Genomic DNA, 11,123 nt, shown 5'->3' with positions numbered 1-11,123 from the left:
TTCACAGAACGATTTCGGCTTGTAAACGATTACTTAACCCGTTCTGCAATCGCTTCTTTGCTAAGTAGGTTGACCAAATTGGGCCACTTCTCATTACCATTATCACAAATCTTTAATAAATTTTACTTTATATTTAGTATTTTACATGCAAGACACATATGATACGAGTGAGTTAACTAGTTTATAATAAAATAATTAAAAAAACAGAAACAGTGCAGAGTATTCGATTCAAATTAACGTAGTAACGTATCCAAATACTTAAGATCGGCGATATTGATAAACAAGAATTGCGTGCTTTTACTGAAATTTCATTAAATCGGCAGGGTCGATCCAGAGAATCAACAATGGCGACAGTCGTCGATACGAGGGGAAATTATTATCGTATGAATATCGAAGTGAAACCAACGTTCGTTTGATCGTTTCATTCCTGATCCCTGGCCCGGCTCTCATGAACAATGCGCACACGCTAGTGTACGTGGATCGTCGTGCGATCCTTCAGTTCGATGTTATTCATTTATATGAGCTCCGCTTGCTCGAAATCTTAGAGAGAGGAAGACAGACGTAACTTTTGTTCTCGAGTTCATCGAGGTTGTTAACAGCTCCGCGATCGAGGATCGTGATCAGAAGTCGATAATACGGTTTCCGGAATATAAATTCGTTGCTCCAGTTGCTCGATTTAGATTGACTCGGATCGAACTTCTGAGGTATGACCTTGTTCTCTTCGCAGCGTAAGAGATTCAAAGATGTATCGTGAACCTTGGTAGGCGATTTCGAGTGGTAGAGATCAAAGTTACGTAATTAATCTCAAATTATGAAGTATTCCGCGTGGGTTACTTTGATGGTTAAATAATATTAATGAAAATAAAGTGTTACGACCGTTCGCGGAGAGACGCGATCGCTAGGAAAACGCGTCAGCGAGAGGCGTAAATTCTCGCTACGATTCTGTTAATCGACGTCGCGAAATAGTCGTTCCTCTGTTTCGATTAGGATAACAGAGGTGGTTTAATGAATGTAACACTGTATTCACAGGTTAACATAAATTAATATATTTAACAGTAATATAATGAACAAGCCACAAACTGTTTTACACTGAATAAGGTAATATACTATAGAAAGTTGATTCGACTGTACAATAGCTTTCAATGAATTGTTAGACTTTATGATTTTTATTTTGCTCGTCAGATCTCTCGATATGTATCGTTCGACTCGTCAGAAAGGACTGACTGGCTTTCGATCATTCCTTTGTTTTGTTTGGAATATGACCCCCACTATGCTCGGGTCACGCCACTGATCATGCCATGTTCACGCGTGTCACCTTTTTGTGTGGAAACGTAACGGACAAAATTCGACGATTCCAGAGCTCGCTGCTTGGCGACAACTATGCGCTTGTCGATACATTGTATATGATCCGCCGGGCAGATAAGACGATCTGCCTGCGACTCTGTAGGACAGCGAGCGACGGTTAAAAATACGGCCTATGGATGGCTTCGTGGCGTAACATAAAGTATTTAATACCAACATTTAGGGAAATAATATGTAAATTATAAACAAAAAATAATTAATAAGTACTAGAAATAAAATATAATTCAAGAAAATTCGAAATATAAGCAAGAATATCAGAAATATGATTAATACCAGAACGTACATATTGATAATATCGATAATCGAAAATTCAACTGTCAGTACCTATATCGGTATAACTATACTAGTATTAGCATTCGGACACAGTTTCCATTTTACGTCTAGTTTCTGCAAACGTATAGCAAATATCGCAATTCAGCTCGTTAGGGTCTGTTTAAGGGACCGATAACAACGTTTACGAAACGAAGGTGGAATCGATAAAAAAACATATAAGCGTATCGCCGAAATCGATATCTTCTGCTAACAAATTCGATAGTCAATTTGATGAAAGACTATCCGCAACATCGTTCTTCTATTTCGATGATAAAATTGAAGGAAACGTGAGAATAAAACAGTCATGCTATAATATGTCAAAAACAATGAAGCTTTATCAGCTTAACTAAGCTTATCACAATTGAGAACGTTGCCTGGTTCTTATTTGCCAAATTAACAATTGTAAGTGACTGATGTTGTTTCGAATAATGGAACGGATTAAAGAAAGAAGCTTGTTTAATATTTGTATTGAAATCTCAAAATGCAAACTCAATTCGATGCAAACTTTGCGCTAACAATAAGATAATTTCATAAAAATTTCAATATTTAAACATTTCACAGATATTGCAAAATTTGTACTACTAATTGTGGGATTCTTTTAAGGATAAATATATAATAGCCAATATAAGCCAAATAAGTTTCTTTTACATCAATACTGTTTCACCGGGAAGAATAAAAATTGTGAGAATTTTCCTAGGTCGTTTTATGACACGCACGTCCAAAGACAAGAGGCCAATTTTAAGCCAAGATCTTGCCATTCAGAATAATTTTTTTCGACAATAGAACAGTTATTTGCAATGCCGTTTTGAGATATTCAAAGTTATTATTTTTATTTATATTTTTTATTTATATTATTTTTTGTTTATAGAATCGCGATATTCATGAAAATACTGTAAAAACCGATGCTACACAAACTTCATTTTTAATATAGAATAAAATAACATTGAAAAAAACGATTATTTTATTTCCATTAAAAGCGGACAATGCTTTAAAAAAGTGATATTGGACGCTCTTTTTCCAAATATTGGGTTTCCCCATTATATTATAATGATTACAGCAATGAAAGTAATTACGTACGGTTACTCTCATTAATATTCCGTCACGCTTTAAAACAAAATAACTTTTTTAAAATTACGGTAACGACATAGTTTCACTGTCGATATAACTATTATGTACTTCAACTGGGGTGATCGCCCAAGTAACTGCGATTGCGTATGCTCGCTTCTATTAACGAAAAACGACGCGGCGTTTCTCCGAGCTGTCTCCACCCATTCTCGACCGGTTAATTTGTGTTTTAACCCGTTACGTCCATCCCTTTCATCGGCCAAAAAAAGAACTACTACTACTACTATTACTACTACTACTACTACAAATACTAAAAGCGAGCATAGTGACAAAGTAGTAACAAGTATGACTTCCCATGCCCTGGATGATCCAGAGGATGAGGAGTCATTGGTAGCTGTTCTCTTCGGCTCATAGCCTCTTCTTTCTTCGGGCGCAATGCCCGCTGTAACTTACATCTAAGCTCGAGACTTTCTAAATAGCAAACCAAAAAATAAAGTAGAAAGGTGAAATAAACACATAAATCGCGGAAGCTGATCCAAGTACACATGGATGAACAACGATCATATAGCGATCGCTGTCTGTTCGCACGTGCATGCTCGAGCAATATTAACGTTCGTTTCGAAAACCACTCGCGATCACGACCGCGAAATTCAAAAAGTCGACGAGCAAGGCCAGGGACGATGATATGTTTCATTCGTGCCAGTTTTACCAACGATTATTCGAATGAAATTCTCTGAAACAGATTAGTCACTCGAAAACGCATCTACCCGACCACAGGTCCACCTCCACGGTTCTCGCACATAACACTCGCGCGCAAGAGCCTACACTACAGAGAACGTCCCGGGATGCCTCTGACACCCGAGCTTAACACACAACATGCACACTCTAAGGTACGTACCTTTTTCCTGAAATCGACTAGCGAATGCTACTGACCATTGCGTAAAACGTGATAAAACACGTCTGAGGAAATGATATCGTTAAATTAAATGTAAGTAAACTTGGAATTATAATTGTAATTGACGGCAATATTAAAAGCGTTGTTACACTTAATCGTGTGGATGATATTATCAGAAATTGTGATTGTATCGAGACGTAAATTGAATCGATATATGTCTCGACATTTTTAATATTTGAAGTTGTAACGAATGAGAAAAAGCGACGCAATTCCACGGCCTAACAACACACACAGATACAATGTGGAAATACGTCGTGGACGATACACTAACACATAATAAGTGGCTGAGAAATTATTACATTAAATGTGATCATTGTGCCCAATGTCTTTCTCCACTTCAGGTGACACCTGGGCTAGTGAATCAGGTCCTGACAATGGGCACGGAAAGCATTAAACTTGAAAATCCTGATCTGAAACGATGATTAGTTTGTGTAATTTTTATTTAACGGACTAACGTTCTTTGATTTTATATTTTACTACTTCAATTCTGATTAACTCTACTTTATTAATTTAATAGTAACTAAGTAACTCTACTTTATTAATTTAATAAACCAGAACAAAATTTTAATATTGCAAAGAAGGTAGCGAAAAAGACTGAGACTCAATCAAATGGAATAACTGACTCTAAATATGTTACTAAGAAAGAAATAATCTCAGACAATCTCTTTATCAAAGCACATAATCGAAAATGCAGAAGCAGTGTTCAAAATTATTGCTTTGATTAACTGATATTTTAAATTCTAGGAGAAGTGAAATAAACGAATGTGACTTATCCCCTTAACCTACGATTTACGTTCGAGAATGCCCGTAATATTTACGTTTGGTCCGATCATCGTACTACGGGCTGTGTCCGTAATATTTACGTTATGGTTCGATCATCGTACTATGGGCTATGCCCGTAGCTGTAGGTTAAGGGGTTAATGTTGTCACGATCAATTCATTGCTAAAGATCAAGTATATTTATGTTATACAGGAATATTCGTGTAGATATTTGCCATTTGCAAATATTCATACGAAATATTAACATGCATATTTATATGTCGGAGAAGGTTGCAATTTAGAATTAAGGGCGTGAAACGAATCTTCGTTTGGATTACACAATGTCGTTATGCAATAGAGAAGACATTGACTAGTGCAAATACGATTATTATAGGATTGGACAAGTAACCGTGGTAATTAGATATTCGAGAAACTAATGACAATGATCCTAGGTTCAATAACGAATCCGCGGTCAACGGGATGATGGATGAACATGCTCACAAAATCTAAGTCGGACACTTTGTTAAAACGTGGAATATCCGCCGAGCATACAGACGCTAAGTAACTCGCTAATACGACCTCACGAGAGAATGACTTTCCGTCGCGATGATGCTGCAGAGGAAAACTATGATGGGGTGTGTCTAAGGTCACGAGATCCTTGGATTCGTCGAGGATAGCTTTCGTTTAGAAGGTGAGGGAAATTGGCGTTGCTGCTAATTGGTCAATCTCCATATCGGTGGTTAGAAAAAGATGCTAGCCGCCCTCGAAGGAAAGTTGCTAGTGGGAGACGCCGTTCGTTGAAAGAAATAGATCTCCCTTATCTTCCCGTAGTTGGGACAAAGACTGTTTATCTGTTTGAAGGACTTTAGGTAACTAGATCTTAGTGTTTATAACGGCCCTCGGGCTAGCTGATCACGTACTGTGGAGACACATCGACATCTGGCAATCATCTTACTCGAAGAATAGGGACTGCGTGTGGCGAGCCACGGGACAGAGACCGTTGGAATGTTTACTGTCGCGTGTCGCCAGAGATATTTCTTTTAAGGAGAGCTATAGAATTACTTCATACCTTTGTTAGGCAAAGCGTTCATCCCGTGACCGCGGTTACGTTCAGCGACTGGTTGTTGCCTCGAGCCTAAGCTCATTATCACAAATCTCGTACAAATACAATCGGATAGAATGGCGACAATTGTTTAATTACACCTATAATGGAATCTAGATTACGGTGTTAAGGGATTTTCCCGAAGTTCCAAAGAGAAGGCTCCGATGTCCTTTCATCTCCGACATACAAATAACACGAATATATTCTCAAGTGTATATGTTTAACTTAATTATTAAAAAACTAATTATTATAATCGCGCTGTGCAAGAAGACCTATCCTAAACTAATAAATTTGAAAAAAAGAGCGTTACTACTCACGGGTATAAAAGATACCCGCGTTCACTACGCTCGCAACGAATTCTACGTAATACGAGCAGACACCTGTGCCGATTCGGACCTTTTATCCTACGACATAATTGAGTGAATTGAGAAGAACAGAAATGCATGCGACTCACTGTTCGAAGCGGAGAAACAGAGGACGTTACCATCGATACTGCGCTATCCCAGCGAATGTCGTCAGGAAGATTAACATCAGTCAGGAACCGTTGAAAGGCCAATGGTAAAAATGGAGGTTGCGAAAAATCTGTTACAAAACAAATGATGAATTGAAAACGATGAATGATCGCTGACTATTTGAAAAGTTGGAGATAATGAGAAACGAAGGTTTATTAACTTTAGCAATAATAAAGATTGAAATTCTAATAAAATTTGATAAGTATAAAAACTGAAACGCTAATATGAAAGTGTAAAATCTAAAATAATCTGTAGTATGTTAGTCATTTGTTTTATAATTCGGTATTAAGACTTTAACACTTATTTTATATTAATGAAACTTTTAACACTTATTTTATATTAATGAAAGAATAACCTCAGAAAATGCTATCCTCCCAAATTTTCAATCAAATCGTATTTCTTTATTGACAGTGATCAAAGAAAAATATACAGAATAGACATAATTGAAGTATGACATGTAAAAATACTTACATACTTGGCTTTTGAGCCACTGTTAGAACACTTCTGAAGAAGATGAAGAAGTTGAAGCAGTGATATATCTATAACAAAACATAAGATATTAAAATCGGTAATACATAATAACAAACTTGAAATTTTAGCAACAATAAAGACTAAACTCTAATAAATATGTAAATTGGAACTCTAATGTAAAAGTTTGAGAACAAAATATTCAGTGATTTTTCATGCGCATCAGACAGTTTTATTGTACTTTAATGTTAAGACTTTAAGACTTTATTTCAATTAAAGAGGGCATTTAAGTTTTCTAAATTATCAATCATTTTTATTGTATAATTAACAGTAATTCAAACAAAATATATTAAAGAGAACAAATTGAAATACAATATGTAAAACTACTTACATTCTTGAGCTCCTGCAGAAGCTTTGTCCTCTTGAGAGATGCACTGACTCTAATACCGAAAAACAATATTCAAAAGAATATGAAATAGGATCACATTACCGCGACCGTTAAAATTATAATCGGCGAACAGAAACTCTAACGTCGCGTACAAAATTATTTGATAAAATTTTATTACTTTCGCGTGTGATTATTTAATTGGATTAAATTATTGGAGTAATAAAAGACCGACGCCGCCAATACGTTACAATACGTTGCAAACCTGACGCAACGCGATCCATGTTATCGGTACGAAATAAGACGACTAAATGACTCCTTGTACCTTAGTTTCGCCGAGTAGCTTACAAAGTGGCGGGGAAAAGGGGGGGGATACACGATCCGATGGAACAAGCAGCTACGCAGCTAACGATTCTACGTAGTTACAGATTAACGATCTAGACAAAGAAATGTATACATTAACAAGTACATTCATCTTCTATGAAGTACTTCCTTTCGGATTACGCGGCACGAATCGTTTCCTACGTCGATATTTACAAACATCGTACAATAATACGTAGCCCTGGCTACACCATAGACACATTTATCTAACTTGAAACGAGAGAAAGGAACTCATCTGGTAAACTCGCGGACGGGACAATCGCAGTATACGTCTCTGAATACCATGGTCTTTCGAGGTTGCCGATGACCCAGCAATGTTTTTAATGTAAGGATATTATGTCTTGGTTATCTAGCGCGTAAAATGCAAATGACAAATTATTTTTTTGAACATTCGTACAGGCATTTTAAAAAGCAAAGAAATATGGTAATACTTTGATTTTACATTGCAAAAATATTTTTTGTCGTGAACACAACATCGAAATATCCTTTCTTCCAATTTTATTTGATTTTCCATCCGAGTAAAAATGTCCCTATATAAATGGAAATGTCAACATCAAGAATATGTATGAGAAACATTACCGCCATTTCGAACACGATACAGGACCGTGTGCATTTCGAAGAAACAGAGTTGGGCCGCCGAACTTTTGTACGCCTGTTTTTTTGAAGAATAACGTCCCAGAAATGGCAGTTAACTTACCCAGCTTGCTGTTAAAAGAAGAACATGATAATTGTGATTTGTGCGACTCATTGGTGCATGAGTATGAAGCAAAATTATGCGTTATCAGTTATTTCTGATATTTTATGATTGATGACGGTTTTAAGTTACGATACTACTTTAGTTAATACAATAAATGCTACGTGCGAATATTTCATCGCACTTTCACATTTACAATATCCAGAGCGATTGTCAATTCATTTCATGGAACATCTTCCATCTGGAATTTAATTCAGACAATATTTATTGTTAGACATCATATATGACAACGATACATAACACCGATACATATAATTGTTAGACATCATAACGATACACATAATTGTTTCTAGTTACAGAGCTGTTTCTATGTGGTGGAGCACGAAAAACTATTCTTGTTATTTCAGCTTGATTTCCAGCGCTTGTATGTCGCTGTTCGCTCTGTACCCACCCCTTCTACCACCGTTAAAATGATAAATAGTGGAAGAGAAAAGTTATCGCGCAGCGTTCATACACGAGGTGGTCGCTGATCCTTTGATAGTGATGATACAGTGACGCGTCACAAGCGAGTACTGTTAGCTATGTTTTATCAACTTCTCCTGTAAAATTAATTTTTTAAAAACATTAAAGATATGTTCTCCATGTTTGCGCCGATCGATTACACTAGACATATATGTCGGGTTATGGTTAGAATTTTGGGCGCGTAACAACTCTTCACGTGAATTAGCCATTGTTTTACACAGCCGAGATTATATTTACACGTATATACAAGTCTACTACAAAGTTTAACAAATAATAAGTCTAGTGAATAATAAGCTTAGCGAATAATAAAGTTAGTGAATAATAAGTTGAACGAATAATAAGTCTAACAAGTAATAAGTCTAATGAATAATAAGTTTAACGAATAGTAAGTTTAATGAATAGTATGATTTACGAATAATAAGTTTAATGAACGCTATTAACAATGTTTTTGGGTTCAAACGAATCCACGGTCAACGGGATAACTCTTTACTAAGCGTAAACTGATCTTAGGCACAGAAATACGATTGTTGAAAATGCTCGATGTGTCACTCTCCAAGGTAATCGTAAGAATGCCAGCCTCGTGGAGATCTTTCTCGCTGTACGCTTGCATTTGTTTTCTATACTCGTTTGGAAGCATCGAGAAGGTTGCTAGGCAGTTTCTGCCTGGAGTTTGATTATTAATACAATGTATGTCCCATTGTATCGGCACCTCCGAGGCAACATCACACGTAGCTAGGCCCGCTCCCGAGGTCGTATGCCGCCACAACCACATTTCTCTGAAAACCCATACAACCACTCCAGATCACCGTTAGGCAAACGTCCATCCCGTGACCGTGGCTACGTTCGGCGACTGGTTGTCGCCTCGAGCCCAAGCTCATTATCACAAATCTCGAACAAATACAATCGGATCGAATGACGACAATTATTTAATTACACCTATAATGGAATCTAGATTACGGTGTTAAGGGATTTTCCCGAAGTTCCAAAGGGAAGGCTCCGATGTCCTTTCATCTCCGACATACAAATAACACGAATATATTCTCAAGTGTATATGTTTAACTTAATTATTAAAAAACTAATTATTATAATCGCGCTGTGCAAGAAGACCTATCCTAAACTAATAAATTTGAAATTGAAAATGAATTTTGGGGGCGTTCGATGAACCTTTACTTACTTTACCATCGCGGATGTAGCTAATGTTTATCGGTACAAATGTGGACACTACAAGAGGCTATGAGTAATAGCGGAGATAGGATGGTCGAGATGATGGTGACAACGAATTCGATAACGAATGCACGGTCCACGGGATGACGAGTACCAACGTAATACACGATTCGGGTAACTTTCTCGATAACACAATCAGCAATTCGTCCAACGACTAACTAACTAACTAACTGCTTGCCTAATCCAAATAAAACTGCCCTTATATATTCCTGTCCCCACTTCTCGGGTCAATCTTTATTTTTAAGGAGAGCCATATATATAATCATTCCATACCTCTGTCAGGTGTCCCCCCCGTCATCCCTCCCGTGACCGTGGCTATGTCCAGTGACCCGCTATGTCACTTCGAGCCCGAACCCATCGTCATAAAGCCAGATTGGAACATTAGAACTAATTCTTATTTTTTTACTTAAGTGTAGCTATAGTAAAAGTCTGGACTAGGGTATTGGGGTTTTTCCCAACATTCCGGACGGGAAATCCCGCTGTTCTTTCATCTCCGACATATATATATTTTGAAATCTTTTTCTATAAATACTTTCTGATAACATCTCGTGAAAACACTTATAACGTGTTTTAGAAGTCTGTATCAGTTCAAAACGATAGAAATTGGTTGTGACATAATGCAAGTGATAAGATATTTATTATTCGTAAAACATTTAGTGTTTTTGATGATAAGGTATGGGATATGGAGGTTTTAAAAAAAGTTGTTTGGGAAGAAGTGAGAGTAAATGGAAAATCAGGAGTGAAATTTCGTTACGCGTATCTTTGAAATATTTTTTGGGAATATGCTAGTAAGAGAAAAGGATTTAAAAAATTTTAAAAAGAATTCTTTGTAATGTAAGTATCGATATGTGATTTTAGTTGTATTTTTGTTTGCCGAATTCAACTGTGTCATAAATTTATTTTTATCATGCAAAATGTTTTAATGACAAATAATTTAATATTTAGTAACATGTATAGTCGATAATAGATGACCATATGGAAGATTTGACTTAAGAGATATCCTGATAGAATTGTTCAGCAATATGTAGGACATGGAAATGTCTAATTGCAAAAATATATGATGGTGAATGCAAATATTCATTGTGAAAAAAACTTTTCTTAACTAAAGAATAAACTGACGGTGTATATGTATGTGATGTAACCCTGATTCACGACCATGCAAGGAAAAAGAATCAAGAAAAGGAAAACGGAGGTTGATATTTGCGACTTCTTTTCATTACTGCTTTCATGATGCGTACAAATTTCCAAAATGCAAACAATCTTACAAAATTATTTCTATATTTTGTTCATTTCTGAACAATTTTATCGCATAATTTGTTGCTAGACAATATTTTTTGTCAATTCTTACATACTAGCAATGGATACAACTAAGTGGAATCACC

At 36.3% G+C, this 11,123-nt stretch overlaps 1 long non-coding RNA gene across 2 annotated transcripts; it reads right to left on the bottom strand.

Annotated features, from left to right (window-relative positions):
• Positions 1-3,137: 3,137 nt before the first annotated feature.
• On the bottom strand, positions 3,138-7,275 carry LOC138188609 (uncharacterized). 2 transcript variants are annotated; one of them, XR_011175573.1, is made up of 5 exons: positions 6,927-7,275; positions 6,539-6,606; positions 6,010-6,137; positions 3,994-4,104; positions 3,138-3,210 (listed from the first exon to the last, which is right to left on the bottom strand). It is a non-coding gene; the product is annotated as an uncharacterized LOC138188609 (long non-coding RNA). The 2 variants fall into 2 exon arrangements; XR_011175572.1 differs by lacking the exons at positions 3,138-3,210; positions 3,994-4,104 and having other exon boundaries at positions 5,746-6,137.
• Positions 7,276-11,123: the final 3,848 nt, after the last annotated feature.

The sequence above is a fragment of the Bombus flavifrons genome, chromosome 17 (genome assembly GCF_040668555.2).
Source record: "Bombus flavifrons isolate JBK064 chromosome 17, iyBomFlav1_principal, whole genome shotgun sequence".
Taxonomy (NCBI): Eukaryota; Metazoa; Arthropoda; class Insecta; order Hymenoptera; family Apidae; genus Bombus; species Bombus flavifrons.
The sequence above is the reverse complement of the archived record's forward strand: the minus strand, read 5'-3'. Positions and strand labels throughout refer to the sequence as shown.